This window comes from Nicotiana tomentosiformis, chromosome 8, assembly GCF_000390325.3.
Source record: "Nicotiana tomentosiformis chromosome 8, ASM39032v3, whole genome shotgun sequence".
NCBI lineage: Eukaryota > Viridiplantae > Streptophyta > Magnoliopsida > Solanales > Solanaceae > Nicotiana > Nicotiana tomentosiformis.
In genome coordinates, this window is record NC_090819.1 from 121,731,440 (window position 1) to 121,759,123 (window position 27,684).

Sequence of the window (27,684 nt, forward strand, 5' to 3'; positions counted from 1 at the left end):
CGATCGGCCGGGTCATTACAAGTCTTGAGGGAGTTGATGTCATTCCTAAGTGCGTCTCTAATCTTTTCTTCATGCTTTCCTTTTTCTCATTCATCCATATAGTTCCTAGAAAGTTATTGAATCGTTCGCCGCATATCCTCAAGGTCCTCATTTTGCACGGTGGCGGATGTCCCAACACCTTGTAATCCACAAAAGAGAAGTGAAAAAAATACACGAAGAGTTAGAATTGAATAATTCGGCACCTATTGAATCATTGATGATATCACTATTGTTTGGCGTAGACAAGATCAATGTTTGATTTTAAAATGATAATTAAATAAGATAGTGAATTGGAGCTAAAGATAAAACAAACATGGACAGAAAAAGGAAATGATTAGGGGTTTGGTTCTTTAAGTCGATTATGGTGGATAGGAATCAAGAAAGTATGGGGCAAAACATTTTTGTCCTACCAACTACCATCAAAATAAAGCCTTAGAATTCAATCTTCTAAAAAGGCACAGAAATAGTACTAAGAAACTCATTTTGTTTGAGCTCTACTCCCTTTTCAGAAAAAAGCCTGCTCATTTTGTCTCTTCCCTCTATGAGTCATAATAAGTAATTCTATTTCTTAGGGTAAATGTTTTAGATCAATATAAGCTACAACAAAGCCAAATGCTGGAATTGAATTTATGCTAAAATACAACAAGGACAGTTAACCAGTCCCACCACACTTCACTATCCAATGCCTTTATCCACCTGCCATTCTCTATAAATACCTCTAGTTATAAACACCTGAATCACCCTCACTCACCACAAGGATATCTAAGCTAACAGACTCACTTGTCTTACACCTCCCATACTTGAAAAAAGTTAACTTCTTTCATCCTTATAGACATTCTGATAATTGAAATTAATAGAATGCACTATCAAACATAGTCTTCGAATAACAGATGATTAAACAAGTATCCCAATTAGAAACAGCTGGCATTACCATCATAAATATGAGGCAGTTCAAAAATTTGCTTTCCGTTGGGAGAAACGATAATGAAATCAATTATCTATCTTTAGAAGGTGCATATGTATTAGAAACAATTTAAAAAGTGCATGATAATTTCTCCAACCTATTACAATTTGACATAGTAGAGTTGAATGATTGTACCTGATAATCCTGCAACATGTCTACCTAGATGCTATACATGATTTATGATACAATTGCCTCCTATTAATGAAGTCCTTAAGTTATTTCTCATCGTGAGATGAGATTAGCATGGATTTACCAAATGGCAAACCAAAATAATCTTCAGCTTCAATCTGAGAGCTGAAAATTGCATTTCTCTAGAGGTCCCCATTATTTTTACTTGCAAGTCAGTTTTTGCCACAAATCATAAAATTATGTACTATGCTGAACTAAAGAAAATACCTTTGCTGCGATATCCACATAATAAATAAAAACAACCATCACTATTTCAAAAAGAAAATCAGCAAACATTATCAATAATAAAAGGTCAAGTATCCACATTTTGCAAGAGCCTAGTGTATGATAATATATAGAAGCAGAAACTCTAAAAAACTCCAGCTGGTTGTACACAAATTATTATTGCAGTAAAGATTCTAGTACTAAAATATTGCCTTAGATTATTGATCGGGTCCAAGCCTACACTACTATTGAGTAGCGAGGATGGTCGATGCAATTTTAACCCAACTAGGGATCGAATCCACGGGGAGTTAATATTTGGAATTAGGTTTATATCTAAGCTAGATGCGGGTTTTGAATCTAATTATACTTCCACAAGTTTGGGTTTACTTTCTACTTCTAACTTTACTCTAAAGATTGTAATAATTGAAACTAAGGACAATATTTTTATTGTTGTTTTTTAAATGTTTAAAGAGACTAGGGTAGTGAATTCTACCTAGGTGACAATCTAACGGGTAGCAAAATTTAGGCAAGCTTGATTAGTTGGGATTGTAATATAGCTATCACATCCGGGGTACTCACTCTATACCTCTCGGTAGTTTGAGTGATTTTTTCCAATTTGGCTTTCTCAAGTACAAATGGGTATTCGTGCAAATCAAGTGATATTAGCTCAAGTTGGGTATTACTATCTCTAGGTTTAACCCTTTAATTGGGGCTATCAATTTCTTGAGTTCACCCCAATTCCTTGTTAGCCTAGTTTTCCTAGACTTAATCCCTCTTTCTCAAGTAGAGACAGTCATAAAGGCATGAATCAATATTTGCAACCATTAATTCTTGAGTTCTAGCAAAAACTAGGCTAAATATCACTAACCCATTCACATTCAAGCCCAAAATCAAATACCCATTAAATACCCACACTAGGGGTGGGTCACAACCCTAGCTATGAGTTTAGCTACTCATGAAAATAACAAAAATTAAAGATGAAGTGAAGATAAAATCCATAATATTAATTTATGGAATGAAACTCTAATATTAAGAAGTGAATCTAGTACAAAATTTCAGAAAACAGAAAAGTCAGCCGTCTCAGGTGCTCATACAAAACATAACATCCCCTAAAAATGATAAAAAGTTCTATTTATACTAAGTTGAAAATACTTGACAAAACTGCCCCTGCGGAAGTTGTGCGGCCGCGTAATTCTGAGTGCGACCACACTCTTTCTTTCGCGGCCGCATAATTTTGATGTGGTCCGTGTTCTTCTCTTTTGGATCTGGGTTGAGCTGAACTTTCGTAAACCGCATAATTCTAAGTGCGGCCGCGCTCCAGATTATGCGGCCGCATAAAAGTGATACGGTCCGCACTTGCTTGAGTTTGGCTTGAAATCAACTCTCTAATTCTTCATCTTGCGTACCGCATAAATTCGACTGCGGCCATACAAGGGACTTCCGCGGCCGCACAATTCTGGTGCGGTCCGCACTTCTCTCTTTTGCTCAAGTTGTCAGCTCTCTGAATCTCAGTCATCGCGGTCTGCATAATTTCAATTGCGGCCGCACAGGGACTTTCGCGGCCACATATTTCTGGTGCAGTCCGCGCTCATCATTTAGCCCAAAATCACACTCTCTGAATCTCCCTCTTGCGGACTGCATAATTATGATCGCGGCCGCATCATGGCTTTCGCGGCCGCACAATATTTGTGCGGTCCGCACTTCCGGCCTCTTTGCCCAGCCTTGGTTTTTTGTTCAACTTTTGACTCCTTTGTGAGTTGATGTTGATTTCTTTGGCTCATTTTGAACAATTCCTGAAAGCAAGCATATTTCATTAGTTTTCGGGAATACTATCAAGCATTTTTGGCCTAAAACACAAGTAAAAGAGAGCAAATAATAGGTTAGAATCCCTACTTATCAACTTCCCCAAATTTAAGCTTTTGCTTGTCCTAAAGCAAATAAGGTAATTCCCACCTCCACTAGAAAAAAGGATATTTCAGCTGGCCTAAGGTGAATCAATCATGTATCAATTGGGACTAACAATTACCCTCAACACAAATGAATTATCAACAACACCATGTTTTGACCTTTTGAGTACCATAGTTCTAATGTGATACTAGAGCATCAAGAGTTGACTTAATTCACCAAGGAAGATCGCTCTATCACGTAGGTCATTGTGGAACCCAAACTTCTCCTCCTCTAATCTCCATGATCAAATCTCACTTTAGAATGTAATACTCAAAATAAGGATTGTGAAGAAGTGCGCTCATCTCTCTCAAAAGAATGTCACAAGTCCGGCTCTAAGTACCATAATGTAACACCCCAAAAATTTTTGAAGTATTTAAGTGTACAGCCCCGTAAAATTTCGCAAATGAATTCAAGGTTTCGTGGTGCCGGAATAGGTAAAGCGCGTCTATGTGGTCCATTATGCGACCGGGAAGTAAAGAAAACTTTTTGGTGGAAAAGCGCATTTATACGGTCCATTATGCAACCGTATAATCACTCTGCGGGCCGCATAATGGCCGCAGAAGTGAGGCAGGAGAGGGTTAATCTGAGAGCAATTATGCGGTCGACTATGCGACTGCATAACTGTTCTGCGGTGCATTATGCGACCGCATAACAATTATGCGGACCACATAGTGATCGCAGACTCGGACAGATTTTTGGTCATTTTGCACACCAATTATGCGACCGATATGTGGTCCGCATAACCATTATTCGGTCGCATATGCGACCGCAGAACCTGTTCCGGAGCTCCATTTTGGGGTTTTTAAAACCCGACCCTACTTCATTAAATACACGCTTTGGGTCATTTTTAGCAAAAATCTGATATTTTAGAGAGAAGGGAGAGTGTTTTAGAGAGAGAGGAAACCCTAGGCTTATTATTCATCAAGTCTTGCTCATATCTTAGAAGATTAACAAGGAAAACCCAAAGATCTTCATCTAAGAGGTAAGGTTCCATACCCTAATTTTCAATTTCGAATTTGGGTAAAAGAAGGTTGAATTGGAGTATGATTCTTGGGTATAAGAGTATTATTTGTACATGCTTGTATTAATAAGGTTTGTGGGAAGATTCTTGAGCTCAAATAAGTAAAGATTGGGTTTTGGAGTGAAGAAAATCTTGTAAAAGAACCTTATAGTTAAATTTGCACACCTAGTATTTGATAAAATGCTCAAATGAGCCAAGATCATGAATATCTTCCTAATTATGGTTCAATTTTGTTATGTCTCAAAATAGATTGGGATTGCTAGAATTTTCGGAACGTTGTAGTAATTTAAGGAAAGCTCAAAGCGAGGTATGTTGGCTAAACTTTCTCTCTTAGAATAGATATCCATAATGTTTCCGTAAGATCAAGTATGATTGGCTCAAGATTCCTAACTTCTATATTCCGGGTTATTCCCTATAAACTTGTTTATTCCGAATGAGCCTTATGTCGAAAGATAGATGTTCAAAGTATGGTTTGCTTATTAAAATATTGTGGCTTTGAGTCGTGTTTTAAATGAGAACTAGTATACCAATTGGGTGAGAAAATCTCAATATTCTTAAGACTCTTAATTGCTCATATATGTACCTAAAGTCTTGATTTGGAAATGTCTTATTTTGATAATTTATAAAGATGGTTGGAAGTGAAATAAGTTAATTGGGGATATAGAGTGGCCAACGGGCCAAGAATTTAAGTTATGATTGTGGATAGTAATGCAAATGATATGAGAAGATGCGATAAAGAATATGAAACGAGCCTCGACTCAATTGTTTAAACAAAAGACTTCAAAGATAGAATTGCCTAAAAAGCTTTTGTACTCAATTCATGCCCAATAGCGGTTGCTTTAACTAATGCTTTGCTTTATAAATATATCTAGTGTGATTCGAGTTTTATATGTACTCATGTATTGAAATTGTACATGGTCATTTCTGGGGAAGAGTATTGCAAGAGTAAATGGTGTATTGAATGTTTATGATTTTTCATGTGTGTTTCTATTATTGGTTGGTATGCCTCATTCTTTGGGAAGAAACCATTTGTGTTTGAAGTTCCCATTTCAAATGGATTGGAAGTATATGATTTCTGAAATTTTCTATATGTTGATATTTGACGGTGATCTTTGAAATTGAAAGAGGTGAAAGTGTGGAATATGAAATACAGTCATCGTGTCAGGAATAAAGAATCTTGTGAATTGCCTAATGAGCCAAGGAAATATTGTCGTTATAAATGACTGGAAATACTAATGAGAATATATACAATGTGAAAGATGTTGAGGTGAGTACAATTGTATTTATGATATTTCTGTTTGCAAATCAAATCAAAAATATTTTTGGGACCATCATTAGCAAAACCGAGGAAGGGTGGGTCATAAGGCCCACACCTGAAACTACACATGTCAGTGTAGGGGTGGATTGGGATTATTCCCCTTATTTGGGATGAAATTGGAACCTTTGGGAAATTGTGATATTATTCCCCTTAATTGGGATGAAACTGAAACCTTTGTGGATTAGAAAGGTCAACCCACACAGCATATGTGGGAAGGCAGACTAGCTGATCGGGTGGAGATCAGACACCATGTTGCGCACATGGTGATACTACTCTTGGTAACAACTTTCTTTCGCATCACCTGTCAAATCACATTATCTGTGGGGAGATGGCCTAGCCGATCGGGCGTGATCGGACTCTGTGCTAACAAAGACAGTGGTATATCGGTGCTAATGATCTCCCAACCAAAATTATATATGAAGTTCGTATTTTAAAAATTATTATGTTTTAACTGGACGTTTGGATATTGTTGATTGTGACTTGCTGTTTCTATGTGTTGCCTTTTCTTATATGGGCATTCTATTTTGAAAGAGGATTTTTAGCTATACATACCGGTGCTATTCGACAGTACTAATGTTCCTTTTGCCGGGGGCGCTGCATCTTTAATGGATGTAGGTGGTTCTACAGCAGGCGACATTGATCAGTGATAGCAGTACACTCTTTTCAGCTGATGTGGTGAGCCCCACTTCATTTCGGGGTCATATATCTTTTGTTTCTCATGTACTGGGATTTGAGGTAAAGTCGGGGCCTTGTTGCCGGCATTTTCATATTACTCTTCTATTGTATTAGAGGCTCCATAGACAGGTTGTGGGTTATGGTTGATGTTGGGAATTGAAATAGAAATATTGGTACTTAGAAATCATGTTTTTCATTAATTCTATAAACTCGTAATGTTTTGGAAATTATGAATGAAGCTACTAATGGGAATGAAAAGGAAGTTATTAATAAAATCTTTTTAGTGATTGATTAATGGAGTACATCTCCTCTTTATTCATGGATAAGTTTGGGTAGAAGGAAATCTAACAGACTTGCTCGGCCGGGTTCTCTCGGTTGAGTACCGGTCGCGCTCCCCGAGTTTGGGGCGTGACACATAAGCTTGCCCTTTATGTAAATCACCACTAATGTAAGATCACTCAACTTAAAATCATATAGGACTTTTGCGGGAATGTAATGAAGGCTTTTGGATTAAGGTAGGACTTCTCGGCATATGATGGTTTCATCTTTCCTTAAGCACTCCATTTCCTCTTTTTGGCTCATACTTTATTGAATCTTTGAGTCATTTTCTTCTTCCTTAGGGGAACTATAGAGACGTAATGCCACTCTTTCTTGCTCATGACAATCATTTTTCTCCTTTTCTAATCATTCCATGCCTTTCATCATTGCTTTCTTTGAATCCCTTCAACTTTATACTTTATTCACTTTCTTTTTGACATATTTCTTTTTGGCCTTTCTTCCTTTTCTTTGCCTTCCTTTTTATTCATTTCTTTTTTGTTCTTTGTACCTTTTATCACTTTCACATTCCTCGTCTCTCCCCCAAACTTATGCTTTTGCCAATTGTATCAAGAATGCTAAGTGTCACGACCCAAACCGATGGGCCACGACGAGCACCCGATACCTTACTCAACCGAGTACCAACGTAATGTATCTTTCTTATTACATCATCATATACACGTGACATACGGGCCTAATAGGCTAACATGATCATTTATAAACTCTAAACATAGGGCGACAAGGCCATAAAGCATTCGTATACATGACATCTGTCTACAAGCCTCTAAGAGTATATACTTATCACAAAAGTCGGGGCAGAGCCCCGCCATACCAAATAATACACGTCTAAATCATATTGAACAAACAAGCAACTCCGAAGCAAATGGAGCACACCAACATCTTCCGCTGATCTAATGGCCTACTTGGAAGACTCTTGACCTGTCTTTCGGAAGCTGCGGGCATGAAACGCAGCGTCCCCAAGCAAAAGGGACATCAGTACGAATAATGTACCGACTATGTAAGGCACATAAATAAGTACATAACTGACATGGAAGAAATATAGAGTAAATGACTCAACCTGTAAGTCTGGATAACTCTGTAAATCATGAAATAATTATATTATCATGCATATGCATATGAATGTCATGTCGTTCATAGGTACATATTTCATAACATCATCAGGCCTCTGAGGGCATCCCATCATATCATCTCGGTCACTGTGGGCAAAATCATCAATGTATACCAGCTGATCAGGTGGTGGTGCGTATATAACGCCGTAACCTTTTTCCATATCCCATATACATATAATATACGCGTATATAATGCCTTCTGGTCATGTGTCAATGTACATGTATAAATGCATGAAATATATAAGAAATATGTTAATAAGATTTCTCGAATATCGTAAAATCTATATGCCTTTCGGACAAACTTTATCAAATACATATTTTTATGAGACCCATGAACAGAGGATATACTAATAATTCATATGGGGAATCAAGAATATAGACACCCCTAGTATTTCTATGAATAGAGTCGTTTATGAAATTTGCATATTTTGCTCGTTTCGTTTGTATCGTACGGATCATGCCAAAAAGAAAGAAAGGATAGCCTTACCATACCTGGAGTATGAAAAAATCTGTATGATATTCTTAGAAAAGGTTGCACCGTTCTTCTTTAGAACCGCAAAATTTTACGTTGCTACAGTTCTAACAATTCTCATCTGAATTGTTTGGTTGCAAGATATTTGGTTGAAATCTTATAAGAATTGCTTGAAGTTGTATGAAATCTCCTGTTTTGAATGGAATATTGAAGCAACTACGTTGCTAAGATGATAAGCAACTTTGGTTGAATTGTTATTAAAGATTCGCTACTAAACATATGCACGTCTCGTTTCCATTTAATGATTGAAGGGAGGTTATTTCTTTGTCAAATTGAGTAGGGCCCACTTTTTGGATTACTTGGCTAAACAATTCTCAAATCTTTCCACCTAACTTTCAAGACTTGCTTAGTTATTATTTAATCCTTACTTGCTGCCACGTTTTTGCCTCTTAGGCTTATTCAATCCAAGATCCTAATTAAGTATTCACTAATTATTAATCTCGCACTAAAATCAATAATTATCCGATTATTCATATATTTAAGAATTATCTCAAATTACATAAAATACTACTCACTTTTACTACACTTTATACACCTTACTATCATAGTTGTATGGTACCTTGTATGGTACTTGTCCATAAATATCGGGTATTTTAGCTCGGGCCATATTTTATCCCAATATATCAAATTTCGACGAAATTTATTTTCTTCGATTTTCTTACCCTCTCTCCTTCATGAATATTCTCATCTCTTGTTTGAAATAGCATAATATTTTTAACCTCAAAATAATCTCATTCCTGAGCTTGCGTCGATAAACTTACGATAAAACTTTAACGTCTGAAAATGCGGGATGTAACATCTCATTTTCGAGCTTTCATCAATTTATTTTTGGCGTACTTTTACGTACGAGAACATGGGGTATAACATCATTCCCCCCTTTAGAACATTCGTCCTCGAATGTTGACTGATGCACATATCATTTTCATAGCCTATGTCTTCCGAATACTTTATTACTCTCCTTGCCATCTAGGTAACCGTTCTGTGAATAAATCCAAAGGCCAAGGCATTCCCCCATTTAGGTCTCTTTCTCACACTATGACTTGTGGTCAGAATCCTTTCAATCTCGTAACTGTTGCTACCTTCGGTTATGCAGCATGTACGACCTTTTTCTTGTATGTGCGCCAATCTCTAAGTCTCACTTTGGGAACATGTACAGAACTTGACAAGATGTCCCTCTGGGTATCTATGGTATACTGAAGTTCTTTGGTCGGTATTTTGTTGAACTTACAATATTGCTACATCTTATTTCATAGACCCGGTTATCTATCTGCATGACTTTACTGCATCTAAGTAGGTCATACTATACCATAACTCTTATTTCGATTTATCGTTACTGAGGTCTGCTACCAAACTCCAAGTTACTTTTATTGCTTATACAATATGTATAAATCTATGCACTTTAATGCTTCCACGCTACTGTTCATCTTACGAATGACGGCCTAATCGCATCTCATACTTTATGACTTGTATTCATCCATTGTTGATTCACCTCAATATTGATCTACAATCTTCCATTGATAACTTGAAATTTCTTACGTAATACATTGCCATTAGGGCTTATGCTGTATCGAGGAATATTTGAAGTGATTTTCCTAATCCACTTAGGGGCGATATTGTTCTTCAATAATTGTATTTTATAGTATCCCAATGTGATTCACCTTACATTTTTAATTCCGTACAATCCATGAAATCCTCTTCAAATCATTACTCAATCGAAGGCCCAAACGTCATCCTTTATCTATCACAATCACACCCTTATTCCACTACTAGGGCAGCATTCCATTTTTTTTAGATATTATTAATCTTAGACTCCTTTGAGTTCATTCAGGCAATACTGAACTTTCTTTAACTTAGAGAAACCATTAGTTTTCTTGTTTTCATGGGCTTAATCCCGAGGACTTATCCATTCTCGTCACCTTCTCACTCGCCCTTTCTCATTCTTACTCTTGTCATAAAACTTTGTCGCCTTACTATACTTTAGCTTGGGACCTATACACTATTCGCGGCCTTCCTTCAACTTGCTTGCACCATAAATTTCCTTATGTTATTCTGGAACAATAAGCGAGACATCGCATCGTTTCTAACTCTTCTTTACTCTCTTGACTAGATCTCTCGTTACTTAAAAACCATAGGCTGGAAGGTACGCCACTGACGACGCTGCTATCATTACTGGATATTGAATCCTAGTGCTTCTAGCCTTCTATCCGAAGCATGGACTATTCACGATTTTCTACCTTTGAGTATATTGTACGTTGTTCACCTTTACCTTACTTACCTTAAAATCTCGCATCATATCTTTTATCTCTTTCATGACCTCTCTTCCACATAGGTATATCTCACGTCCATAATTTGAAGCTCTAATATAATACTTGCACCTCTGGTGCCTATAAAATCTGGTGGAAGCTTTATACTGAATTCTTATGAGACTGGTATTGTTTTAGCTGGCTTTATCATAGAGCCGTTATTGAATATGGTTGTTGTACTATCCCTTTGGTACCTCTGATATTAAGAGTGATCCTGTAATGTTCTCAATCATGATTTCTATAATTTTCTGGGTCCAATAATCAGATTCCTGATTTACTTAGTTGATGTAACTCTTTAGTTTCCTCTTCCTTCTGATCATCCTTTATGTAGCCTTAAGCTATCTTCCGATCTGCGACTCATGGCATTTAGTTATTACTTTAGCCTTTCATGGACACTATGGAAAACCATGATAAAATTTTCTAATGATTAAATCCTTTGTCTATAACCTGGACCCAATTCCTTTTTTTAACTTATACCGGAGTCTTCTACAACTGATCATTAATCGAATAATTCCTTTCGTTCCATTTCAGCTTTCTTCACACGTAAGCAATTGTTTTTCCTGGTCTTTTCCCCTCTTTTTGCATGCATGCTTAGCTTATCTGAGTTCTCACGCATGCCGAAATTTTTGTGCAACTCATATGGTCTCGAATATTACTTTTGATTTTACTTCCCGTTCATTAGCCACGGTAGATTCCTCTTTCTTATGGAGGATGTACAATGTTGTTGTGAAATTGTTGTTACAAGACCATTTCCTCTTTAGGTTACCGTGCTTAGGTTGAAGCCTTCTTCCTCATTTCCTCAGCTAGTCTTTCACTGTAGTACTTAGGGAGGACCCTCTGACTCTTGTAAAGCTGCGAGCTTATTATATCGTATACCCAATAAAAGTTTTGATGTCCTTCCTCTCCTACAATTATCCATAGTTACTTGTCTCCACGCCCTTGTGCTTGCAGGGTTTCTTCTGAACTGATATTTTGACTGTCTTCCCAGTGGCACTTTCTTTTATTTCCGTAATACTCATACGGTACCTTTAAAGACCCTAACTCCTATCTGAATGTTTCTTAAGTATTACAATGACATTACTGCGAGGATGAATTCACTATATTGGGTTTTACTATGTTTATCATGCAAGATCTGTCGACTCGTCTGTAACCTCCTGTTTAGCCATAACTAGGCTCTTCCATAATCAACTACTAACTACTCGTTGGCTCATTCTCATATCAATGTTTTGCGTAACCTTTCTTGGGTTATTTCCTTTATTTTAACTTACCTCTCGCACTGTCTCCTTATCTATCAATAACATTTTGGACAGGAACCCTTACTTTATCTCCTTGACGTCGTGTTTGCATAATGTTCTGGAATCGTAGCCTATATGTAGGCTTTGAATAAGTGCAATCTCATCCTTTTTTCATTTTTGTCGCATTCTTCCTTTACCATACCATAATTACTAGAACTACTTAATTCTGATTTAATGCCACATCACTCCATGTTCCCCCTTTAGGGAAGCACTAATATTTAGCACTATAACGATCTACCTATAGATGTTTTACCTCTTCATCATTGGCGTCTTCTCGCATTATCGATGACCCTTACTCGCCTTGCAGTAATCCTTCGGTACCAAGGATAACGAAATTTCTTACTCGCGAGAGTGGCACTTAGTGTAACTGGCACACATAGTCCCTTAAGCTTAACTTTGCTCACATTGCTTGCTTTAGGGAAGCGTCCTCCTGAATGACCTTTAAAGATATTTTCTTATGTCGTCCATTATACTATCGCCGGAACGCAATATGAAATTCTCATAATGCTGACTATTATCAAATCACTCAGTCCCTAATTCATGTTTAGTTTATCTTGTTCGCCAGCCCATATTGATTTTTATTACTCTGGGGTTTTACTCTCCCTTCTGGTAGTCGCGTTGGAGTCATGAACTTATTTCTCGAAATGAGGATATGACTTTATGACCTATACTCTTTTGTTGTCTCAAGGCCTGTCACCTCTCATATTTTCCTTCAATTGACTATAGACTTTGTAATACTGTCATCTTTTTGATCCACTGTTGTCATCCATGTATCATATCTTACTCATGATGTTTCATTAACTCTTTTCTTGTTTTCCGCTAACATTTATGTCTATCACTTTATTTTGAAAACTCGAACAAGACATTCTTTTGCTTTTAGCTCCACTTGCTCCATCTAGTGGCTCTGGGGGTTGCTTAACGTTCTCGCTCTACTAGGGACGCGAGCCATACTAAGGTAATATTTATCCCTTCTAGGCTTCCAGTGCTTATCTTTGTAGTACTCATATCTAGTTGTACTATTTTAGGGTGCACCATCGAGGTGTCTCACAAGGATATCCATTACCACGTTTGCACCATCCTTCGGAAATTGTCAACTAACTCTACCAATCCATCCACTATTTTGGGTTACTCTATCCCCATCTGGATCCTGATAACCCGTCCTTCTCTTAAACTATGTATGTTAGCTCCCATAGGGCATAACTGAGATCTGTGTGGCCAATTGTACATACATCTGTCACTGTTGAAGGTAACTCAAAATGTTTATATCTCCCTTCCTGAATAATGATAATCTTTATTAACTGGGTACCTCGTACCGTTCTTTATCTTGCTTCTTTTAATCCTTGAAACTTGTATTTATCTTCTGAATCTCTCATTGTCTTTCACCATAAAGGTGGATAAATATTCTTGCCTTAAGGCTCCTTATCAAGAGGCTTACACGTCTTAGTACAGATATGATCTGCTGAATACCTCATATTTATCCATCATAAGCATGATGCAAAAATCAAGTCCCTCTGACTCAACTCTTCCACAGCTATATCTCTTACCAACCGTCTTTCTGAATGTAGGCATCGTTGTATTATGACTAGGATAGAGTTTAGGAAATTTAGTTCTTACAACTGAGCTCAACCACATAATCTAGAGTAAGAAGAAAGAGTGACAATCCTAAATGCCATGTAGCCTCCTGCTTATAAGTGCGGTACACAACACACCCACAAACAAGACTCTACTAGACACGACTTGTAGACTCCCTAGGACAGAACTGCTCTGATACCAATTTTGTCACGACCCAAACCGATGGGCCGTGATGAGCACCCGGTACTTTACTCAACCGAGTACCAACGTAACGTATCTTTCTTATTACATCATCATATACACGTGACATACTGGCCTAATAGGCTAACATGATCATTTATAAACTCTAAACATAGGCCAACAAGGCCATAAAGCATTCGTATACATGATATTTGTCTACAAGCCTCTAAGAGTATATACTTATCACAAAAGTCGGAGCAGGGCCCCGCCATACCAAATAATACACGTCTAAATCATACTGACCAAACAAGTAAGTCCGGAGCAAATGGAGCGCACCAATATCTTCCTCTGATCTGATGATCTACTTGGAGGACTCTCGACCTGTATATCGGAACCTGCGGGCATGAAACGTAGCATCCACAGGCAAAAGGGACATTAGTACGAATAATGTACCGAGTATGTAAGGCACATAAATAAGTACATAACTGACATGGAGGAAATATAGAGTAAATAACTCAACCTGTAAGTTTGAATAACTCTGTAAATCATGAAATAATTATAGTGTCATGCATATGCGTATGAATGTCATGTCATGCATAGGTACATGTTTCATAACATCATCAGGCCTCTGAGGGCATCCCATCATATCATCTCGGCCATTGTGGGCAAAAGCATCAACGTATACCAATTGATCAGGTAGTGGTGCGTATATAACGTTGTAACCTTTTCCCATATCCCATATGCATATAATATATGCGTATATAACGCCTTCTGGTCATGGGTCAATGTACATATATAAATGCATGAAATGCATAAGAAATACGTTAATAAGATTTCTCGAATATTATAAAATCCATATGCCTTTCGGACAAACTTTATTAAATACGTATTTTTCTGAGACCCATGAACAGAGGATATAATAATAATTCACATGGGGAATCAAGAATATAGACATCCCTAGTATTTCTATGAATAGAGTCATTTATGAAAGTTGCATATTTTGCTCGTTTCGTTTGTATCGTACGGATCATGCCAAAAAGAAAGAAGGGATAGCCTTAACATACCTGGAGTATGAAAAAATCCGTATGATATTCTTGAAAAAGGTTACACCGTACTTCTTTAGAACCGCAAAATTTTACGTTACTACAGTTCTAACAATTCTCGTTGGAATTGTTTGGTTGCAAGATGTTTGGTTGAAATCTTGTAAGAATTGCTTGAAGTTGCTATGAAATCTCCTGTTTAGAATGGAATATTGAAGCAACTACGTGGCTAAGATGATAAGCAACTTTGGTTGAATTGTTATTAAAGATTCGCTGCTAAATATATGCACTTCCCGTTTCCATTTAATGATTGAAGGGAGGTTATTTCTTTGTCAAATTGAGTGGGGCCCACTTTTTAGATTACTTGGCCAAACAATTCTCAAATCTTTCTACCTAACTTTCAAGACTTGCTTAGTCATTATTTAATCCTTACTTGCTGCCACGTTTTTGCCTCTTAGACTTATCCAATCCAAGATCCTAATTAAGTATTCATTAATTATTAATCTCTCACTAAAATCAATAATAATCCGATTATCCACATAATTAAGAATTATCTCAAATTACATAAAATACTACTTACTTTTACTACACTTTATACACCTTACTATCATAGTCGTATGGTACCTTGTATGGTACTAGTCCATAAATACCGGGTAATTTAGCTCGGGCCGCATTTTATCCCAATATATCAAACTTCGACGAAATTTATTTTCTTCGATTTGCTTACCCTCTCTCCTTCATAAATATTCCCATCACTTGTTTGAAATAGTATAATATTTGCAACCTCAAAATAATCTCATTCCCGAGCTTGCGTCGATAAACTTACGACGAAACTTTAACGTCTGAAAATGCGGGATGTAACATCTCATTTTCGAGCTTTCATCAATTTATTTCTGGCATACTTCTACATACGAGAACATGGGGTATAACACTAAGGAAAGATCGGGTGCCAAGAGATGGTCATTATAGAACGAATAAAGGCTTGTAACATGGCTATTGAATGAAAAGGGGCTTCGGCTCAAAGGGGTTTACTAGGGATATCACATTGGTTGGCTACGGAAGATTTCAAGTTTCAAATTGGATCAAGGAGAGCCTATAATCATTTCTCATGTCGAGCTACACCTATAATTTCGCCTAGACAAACATTCAGGGCAAGTTCTAGACTTATTGGCACGGAACTTGGACTTGCAATTCAATACTTCATCTCTCAAGCTGCTGGATTGTTAAAGAGAATAGAGTCGAGGGCCCACAACAACCCTAGCTAAGATTGAAAATCACAAACGGCTCAAAGAAACCACCCGATAATTGTTTTAGTCAATACAAGAGTCTAAAGGTCACAACTAGAGCTATTCTTTGCCAATCAACTTGTTTCTAACCATAAGGTCGAAGGTAAATGTGTTAGTACCAAGTGAAGCTTGCTTGAGACACTTTTATTTATTACTACTATATATACAAAAACATAAAGAAAATGGACTCAATCCCTTAAGAAGGTTGTCACGCCATCCATCGTTGGGAAGATCCATCCGGTTCACACAACATCCACCTTTGGAAAGAACCGTGGCATTAAGAAAACCAAAGGCTTATTGTTCACACAAAACGTAAAAAGAAGCTACTAAAGTAAACAAGAAGCTATGCTACTAAGGAAAAACAACGAAAGAAGTTATGAAGTAAACTACGGAAAGTAGACTGAATATGTACAAAATAAAGTAAAGCGAATATATACATAATAGAAATGAATATATACATCGAATGATAAGAATATATACATACCAAAAGTGAAAATAAAGATAAAAAAAATAGTATAATGGTTATTACATACCAAATGTCATCAAATCAAAATGGACCACCCCCCAAATGAAAAATAGCATTGTCATCAATGCTCATAACAAATAAGAATAGGGAAAAAGAGTAGAGTTCGGCCGCGGACTGCGCATCACGGACCGCATAAAAATGAGTGCGGCCGCATAATACCCATCGCGGGCCGCACATAATTGAGTGTGGTCGCGGAGATCCCAGGCTCATACTACTGGTTCTCTGAAGTTACCTCAGCACGGACCGCATACTTTTGAGTGCGGCCGCGAAAATCCATCGCGGACCGCACAAAATTGAGTGTGGCCACATAATCGATTTGTTGGGTCTCTGAAGTTTAATTGTGCGGACCACACAAAATTGATTGCGGCCGCAAAAGCCAACCGCGGACCGCACAAAATTGAGCGCGGCCGCACAAACTTAGCAATGAAAAGTGCCTTCAACCTAGGGTATAGCGGACCGTAAAATTTTGTATGCGGCTGCATACCCTAGCGCGGACCGCACAAAAATGTGTGCGCGAAATTCAAATCAGAGTGGAAATGAAGTACGATTAATACTAGGGTTTTCACTAATTAGGCATGATTTGTGGTAATTAAATAATAAAAGCTACTAACCCCAGCCCCCATTATGCATTCAAACACTACCCACGTGCTTCTAAGCAATTAAGCATCAATTTGACATTTTTGGCATGAATCTAACCCTAGATAAAAAGAAAACTAAAACAAAGAGAAAAGAAAAGAAAAAGATGAAATTAATTCATTGAAATCAACATACCAGTAATGAAATGTAGTAGGAAATCAACACTTGATGAATATGGGATGAGATTGAAAACAAGAAAGAGTGCACTGTGCTTTAGTCTAGCTTGAGAGGTCAGAGTGTGTAAAGTGTGAATAGTCTCAAAAAGTCCTATTTATACTCTAACCATGTTGGCCCACCGACTTACCTGAGTGCGGCCGCACAATTTTGGTGTGGTCCGAACTCTTTACCTTTTCTAACTCAGCATCTGATTCAGTAATGCGGTCCGCATAAAAATGGTTGCGGCCGCACAATCTGTGCAGTCCGCGAAATTTTGATCGCGGCCGCGAATCCTTAAGGGATTTTGTCAGGCCAAACTTCAGAGAGTTGGCATTTTCCATCTTTCAGTTGTGCGACCGCACACAGAATTGTGCGACCGCGAAGGGCTTGTACGGTCCGTATAATTCTGGCATGATCCGCACAATTTCACCACTTGGCCAAGTTTTGTCTTGTCAATTTTCTGCACTACACACCCAATTTCTGCATACACTTCACAACAAGTTAGTCCAAAAAAATGCCTAATCTAACAAGAAAATCAAAAGAAAGAAAAACACATAGGTTGCCTCCCAAGAAGCGCCTGATTTAACATCACGGCACGACGCATGTTACCATCATTCATTTGAAATAGAGCAATGCCACAACATGGCCATCATCAACCTTACCAAGGTATTGCTTCACCCGGTGCCCATTGACTCTAAAGATCTCACCATTCTTATTTTTCAAATCAAAAGCACCAAAAGGAGTCACATGTACCACTTCAAAAGGACCACTCCACTTTGATTTAAGCTTTCCCGAAAATATCCGTAACCGAGAGTTGAATAAAAGAACAAGGACACCTTCTTTGAATTATTTGTTATGGATATACTTATCATGTAGGTACTTCATCTTGTCCTTATACAAGGACAAACTGGAGTAAGCATGGAACCAGAACTCATCAAGTTCATTCAATTGCTCCACCCGAAGATTGGCAGCTACATCCCACTCAAGGTTCAATTTCTCCAACGCCCACATGGCCTCATGCTCTAATTCCACCGAAAGGTGACATGCTTTCCCAAACACCAACCGATACGGAGAGATACCAATTGGAGTCTTGTAAGTTGTTCTATAGGCCCAAAGAGCATCGTCAAGTTTCCTTGACCAATCAGTCTGATTTGCATTGACAGTCTTGGATAGAATACTCTTGATCTCCCTGTTGGAGACTTCAACCTGTCCACTTGCCTGGGGTTGATAAGGGGTTGACACCTTGTGAGTGACACCATACTTGGAGAGTAAAGTGTCAAAGGCTTTTTTGCAAAAATGCGAACCCCCATCACTAATGATGGCCCTTGGGGTGCTGAACCTTGTGAATATATTTTTCTTCAAGAAAGCCACCACACTCCGTGCTTCATTGTTGGGCAAAGCCACAACTTCAAAATATTTGGAAACGTAATCCACAACAACAAGAATATAGGTGTTCTCACACGAGCTCACAAATGGACCCATAAAGTCGATGCCCTACACATCAAAAATATCAATCTCGCGGATGGTGGTGAGAGGCATCTCATTTTGCTTGGAGATCTCACCGGCCCTTTGGCAATCATCACAACACTTAACGAGCTCGCTAGCGTCTTTGTACAAGGTAGGCCAATAGAATCCACAGCTTAGGACCTTTGTAGCAGTTCTCGCCCCACCATGGTGAACACCATAGGGAGAATAATGGCAAGCTTCAAGAATACCCAATTGCTCTTCTTCTGGAACACATCTTCGGATAACACCATCAGTGAAAATTTTGAAGAGATATGGCTCATCCCAATAGTAGTCCAGGCAGTCCCGTTTGAGATTCTTCCTTTGGTTTGAGGAGAACTCATTCGGAACAATGCCACTCACAAGATAGTTGGCCATATCGGCAAACCATGGCATACCAGTCATAGAAATGGAAAGGAGTTATTCGTCAGGAAATGAATCATTGATCTCAAGGCCATAATGTGGCCTTCCCTCCTCCTCCAATCGAGACAAGTGGTCCGCCACTTGATTCTCACTACCCTTTCGATCTTGAATTTCTAGATCAAACTCTTGCAATAGAAGCACCCACTGCATTAACCTTGCCTTAGAGTCTTTATTGATCATCAAATAACGAAGTGCCGCATGATCGGTGTGAACAATCACATTTGTACCCATTAGGTACGGGCAGAACTTCTCCAGAGCAAAGAAAATGGCTAGGAGTTCTTTCTCAGTCACTGTATAGTTGACTTGGGCGTCGTTCATGGTCTTGTTAGCATAGTAGACCAGATGAAAGATCTTATTAATTTGTTGCCCTAATACCGCACCAACCGCCACATCGCTTGCATCACACATGAGCTCAAATGGTAAGCTCCAATTTAGTGCGGTGATAATAGCAGTGGTAGTCAACTTATACTTGAGTAGTTCAAATGCCTTCATACAATTTTCATTGAAAAGGAACTTGGCATCTTTCTCCAAGAGTTTTCACAAGGGGTTTACCACCTAAGAAAAGTCCTTGATGAATCGGTGGTAAAATCCCGCATGACCTAGAAAGCTTCTCACCCCCTTTACGGAAGTAGGGGAAGTAGTTTGGATATCACTTTAATTTTTGCTTTATCAACCTCAATACCATTCTTGGAAATCATGTGACCGAGGGCAATGCCCTCCTTGACCATAAAGTGACACTTCTCCCAATTCAGCACCAAGTTAGTTTCTTCACAACGTTTCAATACCTTATCCAAGTTATCTAAGCACTCTTCAAACAAATCCCACATGACAGAGAAATCATCCATGAAAACCTCGAGAAAGTCCTCCACCATATCGGTGAAGATGAACAGCATACACTGTTGAAAAGTTGTCAGTGCATTACATAACCCGAATGGCATCCGCGAGAATGCAAAAGTGCCATATGGACAAGTGAAGGTGGTCTTCTCTTGGTCTTCGGGTGCAATAAGAATCTGGTTATATCCAAAATATCCATCCAAGAAGCAATAATAAGCACGTCCGGCTAACCTATCCAATATTTGATCAAGAAATGGAAGCGGAAAATGGTCTTTCCGCGTAACTTTGTTGAGCTTTCTATAATCCATACACACTCTCCACCCGGTGACAGTTCTTGTGGGGATCAATTCATTTATGTCATTTGTTATCACAGTCATGCCCCCTTTCTTTGGGACACATTGCACCGGCGAGGTCCACGAACTATCAAAAATGGGGTAAATCACTCTGCATCCAACCACTTGATGATCTCTTTATTTACTACCTCTTGCATGGCCTTATTCAATCATCTTTGATGTTCCACGGAGGGTTTGGCATCCTCCTCCAAAATTATTTTGTGCATGCAAAAGGTGGGGTTTATACCTCAAATATCCGCCAATGTCCAACCTATTGCTTTCTTCGTCCTTTGAAGCACCGCAAGGGTGGCATCTACCTGCACGTTAGTTAAGCACGAGGAAAGTATAACAAGTAAAGTGGAACAAGGGCCTAGAAACTCATACCTGAGGTATGAAGGCAAATGCTTTAACTCCAAGGTAGGAGGCTCCTCGATTGAGGACTTTGTTGGTGGAGTCTTTCGATTTTCGAGATCCAAGGAAAGTTTTCGGGGCTTATAAGTATATGATCTCATTCCTTGCAAAGCATTGACACATTCTACACAGCCTTCTATCTCATCCTCATCATGATTCAACAACCCAATTTCCAAAGTATCTTCCATTTTTATCACAACACTTGTGTCATCAACAATTACTTCGGTCACAATATCCACGAATGAACACATTTTTTTGCTATTTGGCTGCCTCATTTATTTACAAATATGGAACACCACTTTTTCATCGCCCACCCGGAAGGTGAGCTCTCCAGCTTCCACATCAACTAAGGCCTTCCCTGTAGCAAGGAAAGGTCTCCCTATAATGATTGGTACCTCGTAGTCAACCTCACAGTCAAGTATCATAAAATCTGTGGGAAGGATGAACTTGTCGACCCTAACTAACACATCATCAATTATCCCCAATGGCCTTTTCATTGTCCGATCCTCCATTTGCAACCTCATGGATGTGGGTCTTGTTTGCCCAATCCCCAATGTTTTGAACACAGAATAGGGCATCAAGTTAATGTTTGCCCCCAAATCACATAAAGCTTTGGCGAAATCGGCACTCCCAATAGTGCACGGGATTGTGAAAGCACCGGGGTCTTCCAACTTTGGAGCCATGGAGTGCACCATAACACTCACTTGATGTGTCATTTTAATCGTTACACAGTTCATTGATCTCTTCTTTGTTATCAAATCCTTCATGAACTTGGCATATCCCGGCATTTGTTCTAAGGCTTCAACCAAAGGCACATTTATGGACAAACTTTTCATCATATCAATGAATTTCTTCAATTAATTCTAATTGTTTTGCTTTGCAAGTCTTTGAGGGTATGGAGGAGGAGGCCTTGACATTGGTACCTTAGCCTTTGGCACTACCGGTTCTGGCATGTCAGTCACGTGCTCCCTAGACGGGTTCACTTCTTCTTGCGTCTCCTCTACATTTTCATCAATATCAATCCTCGCTTCTTTATTACCTTGAACATCATTGCTTGGATCATCATCATCTTGCACCAACACGTCATCACCCACATGTCTTCTTTAGTTTGAGGTACTAGTAACTCCATCTCTCCCACTTCTTGTTATCACGGCCATTGCATGCCCCGTATTCCCACCTTTCGGGTTCACCACCATATCACTAGGTAGTGCCCTCTTTGGGTGAGTATTTAAAGCTTGAGAAATTTGGCCAAGTTGAACCTCCAAGTTGCGGATAGAAGTGTTGTGGGAGGCTAATTGTGCATCGGAGTCGGCGTTTTTCTTCATCATTTGCTTAAACATATTTGCAATCTATCCCATTTCACTATTGGAAGAACTAGGACCTTGCGACGGATATGGAGGCGGGTTGTTTGGTTGTTGATACATTGGGGGCCTCTGAAAGCCCGACCCCCAATCTTTTTGATTGTTATTGTTCTAACCCCCTTGATTATTGTTGTTCCCTCAATTGCTTTGATTGTTGCCAACCCAATTACCTTGATTATTTCCTCTCCAATTGCCTTGATTACCCCAATTGCTTTGATTATTGTTGTTGCCACCACTCCAATTTCCTTGGTGGCCTTAGTTGTTCCAGTTTCCTTGGTTTCCTTGTGATCTCCATTGTTGTTGATTTGGAGCATTGCTTCTTTGACCTTGATAATTGTTGACATATGGAACCTCTTCATCTTGCTCGTCATATGAATCATCTTGATTATACCCACTATTACTTTGCTCAAATTGTTCTAGATAGTTTTGTACTTGTTGACCTCGTTGTCGTCTCTTGTTTACCATCATGTTCGCCCCTTCCATAGCATTCACCTGTTTTGACCCTTGAACTTATTGAAGCTGAGCCTTGGCCAATTGGTTCATGGTGGTTGTCAATTCCGCAATAGCTTGCCCATGATTATGTAGCTCCTTATGTAGGTGAATAACATTTGGGTCACCCTGAGGAACATTGCCTCTACTTTGCCACGCCGAAGAGGTGCCCGCCATCTCATCCAAGATTTCACAAGCTTAAGAATAAGGCATGTTCATGAAGTTACCCCCAGCAAGTTGATTTACCACACACTGATTTGTTGTGTTGATCCCATGTAGAAGGTCTGTTGGATCATGTCCTCGGTCATATCATTGTTCGGGCATTCTTTGACCATGGTGCGATATCTTTCCTAAATCTAGTGCAATGGCTCATTGGGCTCTTGTTTGAAAGCTAGAATTTCATCCCTTAGTGTAGCCATGTACCCCGGAGAGAAGAATTTGGCAATGAACTTCTCGGCCAACTCATCCCAAGTGTGGATGGAATGATTGGGCAATCTCTCTAACCAGTCCAAAGCCTTTCCCCGTAGAGAAAAGGGAAACAACCTTAACCGCAGTGCATCCCCGGTGACATTTGTTTGCTTGCTCCCCCAACAAATATCGACGAACCCCTTGAGATGCTTGTAGAAAATTTGGTGTGGAGCTCCGGTGAAGAAACCCTGCTGCTCAAGCAGTGTAATCATCACGTTGGCAATTTGGAAGTTGCTTGCCCTAATGCGGGGAGGGACTATTGCACTTGCATAGCCCTCATTCGGCAACACCCGATGCGCTGCTCTTGGTGGAAGCGGTTGGCCTCGCCTGTTTACTTGAGGCTCGGGATGAACCTCATCCACTTGATCGCCATCTACCTCCTCCCACAATGGTAAATTTCCAAGGGGCTCGTTGTTAAGGGCCATTTTGTACATTTTGTACCTAAAAGCAATTCACAAACAAAATTAGTGACTCGGAAGGAAAGAAAGACAAAACACACATATACCTAGATATATAGATAAATCCGTTTAACTCCCCGGCAACGGCGCCAAAAATTGATCGGGTCCAAGCCTACACTACTATTGAGTAGCGAGGGTGGTCGATTCAGTTCTAACCCAACTAGGTTGGGATCAAATCCATAAGGAGTTAATGTTTGGAATTAGGTTTATATCTAAGCTAGATGCGGGTTTTGAATCTAATTACACTTCCACAAGTTTGGGTTTGATTTCTACTTCTAACTTTACTCTAAGATTGTAATAATTGAGACAAATGTTTAAAGAGACTAGGGTAGTGACTTCTACCTAGGTGGATATCTAACGGGTAGCAAAATCTAGGGCAAGCTTGATTAGTTGGTATTGTAATATAGCTATCATACCCGGGTACTCACTCTATACCTCTCGGTAGTTTTAGTGATTTTGCCCAATTTGGCTTTCTCAAGTCCAAATAGGTATTTGTGCAAATCAAGTGATATTAGCTCAAGTTGGGTATTACTATCTTTAGGTTTAACCCTTTAATTGGGGCTATCAATTTCTTGAGTTCACCCCAATTCCTTGTTAGCCTAGTTTTTCTAGACTTAGTCCCTCTTTCTCAAGTAGAGACTAAGTCATAAAGGCATGAATCAATGTTTGCAACCATTAAGTCTTGAGTTCTAGCACGAACTAGGCTAAATATCACTAACCCATTCATATTCAAGCCCTAAAATCAAATACCCATTAAATACCTATACTAGGGTTGGGTCACAACCCAAGCTATAGCTACTCATGAAAATAACAGAAATTAAAGATGAAATGAAGATAAAATCCATAATATTAATTTATGAAATAAAAATCTAATGTTAAGAAGTGAATCTAGTACAAAATTTCCGAAAACAGAAAAGTCAGTCGTCTCAGGTGCTCATACAAAACATAACATCCCCTAAAAATGACAAAAAGTTCTATTTATACTAAGCTAAAAATATCTCATAAAAATGCCCCTGCGGAGGTTGTGCAGCCGTGTAATTCTGAGTGCGGACACACTCTTGCTTTCGCGGCTGCATAATTTTGATGCGGTCCGCGTTCTTCTCTTTTGGATCTGGGTTGAGCTGAACTTTCGGGGACCGCATAATTCTAAGTGTGGCCGCGCTCCAGATTATGCGGCCGCATAAAAGTGATGTGGTCCGCACTTGCTTGAGTTTGGCTTGAAATCAACTCTCTGATTCTGCATCTTGCGGACCGCATAATTTCGATCGCGGCCGCACAATGGACTTCCGCGACCGCACAATTCTGGTGCGGTCCGCACTTCTCTCTTTTACTCAAGTTGTCGGCTCTCTGAATCTCAGTCATCGCGGTCCGCGTAATTTCAATTGCGGCCGCATATTTCTGGTGCGGTCCACGCTCATTATTTAGCCCAAAATCACACTCTCTGAATTTCCCTCTTGTGGATTGCATAATTATGATCGTGACCGCATTAACTTCAGACCTCTTTGCCCAGCCTTGATGTTTTGTTCAACTTTTGACTCCTTTGTGAGTTGATTTTGATTCCTTCGGCTCATTTTGCACAATTCCTGCAAGCAAGTATATTTTATTAGTTCCGGAAATACCTTCAAGCATTTTTGGTCTAAAACACAAGTAAAAGAGAGCAAATAATAGGTTAAAATCCCTACTTATCAATTATCACTAAGTAAGAATAATCAAAATTTCCAAACATACAAGAACCCCATCTGACAAATCTCCACACTAAGCAAAAATATATACCTTGTAGTCCACACGCGAGGCGATGAAAACTGCGCTCGGAGAAAAGGCTATATGCTCTACCCTTATACACGCCTCCAACCACGTTCAAACCATAATGAGAGAGTTTCTTCCTCTGATGGCATGATTGGTTGGCCTTGCTCATGGGTCGGCTGACTCCTAGCGAGCTCTTCCACTACTAGTTTATACCGATTCTATATTAAAAGTGAAATTTAGTATATAAACAATCATTATAAAAGAATTTTAAGTTAATCTTGATCTTACATAAGCCTCCTCAACTCGTGGCTTAACCCAAGCTTCTTCCCCAACTTTGCTTTTTGTGTGGGTCTTCTTCCAAACCTCATCACGTTTCGCGGGTCTCTTAAGAGCAGTTTCCTGCAAATGAAACAAAAAGAGTTAATAAATTCAAGTAATGTTAGAAAAAATCAAGACTGAGATCTTTAAATAATTACCAATATCCTCTTAGCAGTCCCCATAGACATTGAACCACAAGTGTGAAACGAGCCACCCTTATCAGAATTACGAGCGGCTTTTGCATATTCACTCTTCTTTTTAAAATCCTCAGTGACCCAGTATTTAAGAAGCTCTTTCCACTCATCTGGTAGAACCCAACCAGGCATTTTACCTTTGGTCCGAACATTAGAGAACATGTCTGATAATCGATGAGCAATCCTCTTTTAAAAATTGTCTCTAATAACATGATCTTCGTCGGGGCTCCATGTGCACCTTTTTTGCAATAAAAATATATTGTTAGTAGATAAATAAAGTTAGATAGATATATAGTTTTTTACAAATAATGTATTCGTACCATAAACTCATTAAGCATCGCTTGATGCTGACTATGTGGAATATTCTCCTAAGTCGGGTAGGCGCCATTATAAATTATCTTAATGGCAGTTGAAATTGCATTTGCAGCCGGTCTAGAAGGATAAAACCTGCAAGACAATGATAGAAACATTTACAAAATTGTTAATTCAATAATTAAAATATATGATAGATATTAAAATATCATGAAAGATTAAGCTTACCCTTCCCCTTCAGCAATGATACGTATTGTATTCTATTAATCCCATATGCATGTCCAGATGGTGGAAAATCTACATGTCCAGGTGGTGGAGGATTTGGACCATGAACTGAAGAAGGAGTCGAAGGAGTAGGCGATGCCTCAGAACTACTTGCTCTAATATTCAACCTAGAAATATATGGAGATGGAGTAGCCTCTAATGATGGAGACTCTGAAGAGGGTCTACTTGTCGTACGCCCGGACATACGACGTTGCTCTATGGCAGCAAGATAAGCTGAGTGCATGCCATGTGTAGATTGCATCGAGCTATAGCCCGGGGAAGGCATATTGGGAAAAGGAGCAGAGGATGGCATCTCGGGATAGCCCGAGGGAGGAATCTAGCTAGAGCCTGCGGGAGACATAGATGGATAACTCGACTGAGGCATCCCGGGATAGACCGGGGGAGGAATCAGTGGGTAGCTCGAGGGAGGCATACCATAAAAAGGATGTGATAATGGTGGCTGACCCTATGAGCGAGAATGCAATGATGGAATGGAAGAACGAGGTTGACTTGATCTAGACACTGTATCCTTCTCTTTTCCTTTTTTCTTTTTCGTCACACTCTCACGAGAATTATTACTCTGACGTCGATCATTATTCTCACCGGATGCCATCTACATAATAAGAATGTTAAAAAATAAGTTAGTAAAAATTATTGATTTAAAGTATAAAAATGAATAGTGTTAAATATTGACTTAAACAGAAGCTTGAATAAAAACATGAAAGGGAAGCTAAGAAAAAAATACAATAAAATGTGAGACCGTTTTTATCATAAAATAGTGGAGAGACTTTCATACAAGAAATGAAAAGGTAGACAAAAAAAAGATTAGATAATCCAAATACAGAAACAACTAACAAAAACTCTCTTTTTAATCCTCCTCGCTTATCTCATCTTCAATACCTGCCAATTCTTCACCTTCGCTTATTTCATTTTTATCACTTGCCAATTCCTCATCTTCACCTGTTCCATTACTTTCTATCGAATCTGACTTGTAAGAAGCATACTCATCGGCATCTGATAATTCTTCCTCCCCATTTGCTATGAAACTTTCTTCCTTGAGATTAATTTCTTCATATATATATATTGAGGATGTTCCAATTCATGTTCTAACTCTTTGTCCACCTCTTGTTGAACACTAGATATATCGTTTTGGTATGCAACATTCAACACATTTTCAACCTCCACACGACCCACAGGCTTAGTTTTAGTAACCGCCTACCAATTCAACTTGTCCCTACGCAAT

The 27,684-nt window shown here is 38.9% G+C and overlaps 1 long non-coding RNA gene across 1 annotated transcript; it reads right to left on the reverse strand.

The window, feature by feature from the left end:
* Positions 1-29: 29 nt before the first annotated feature.
* On the reverse strand, positions 30-25,765 carry LOC138896722 (uncharacterized). The gene is made up of 3 exons (XR_011410121.1): positions 25,642-25,765; positions 25,381-25,552; positions 30-178 (listed from the first exon to the last, which is right to left on the reverse strand). It is a non-coding gene; the product is annotated as an uncharacterized lncRNA (long non-coding RNA).
* Positions 25,766-27,684: the final 1,919 nt, after the last annotated feature.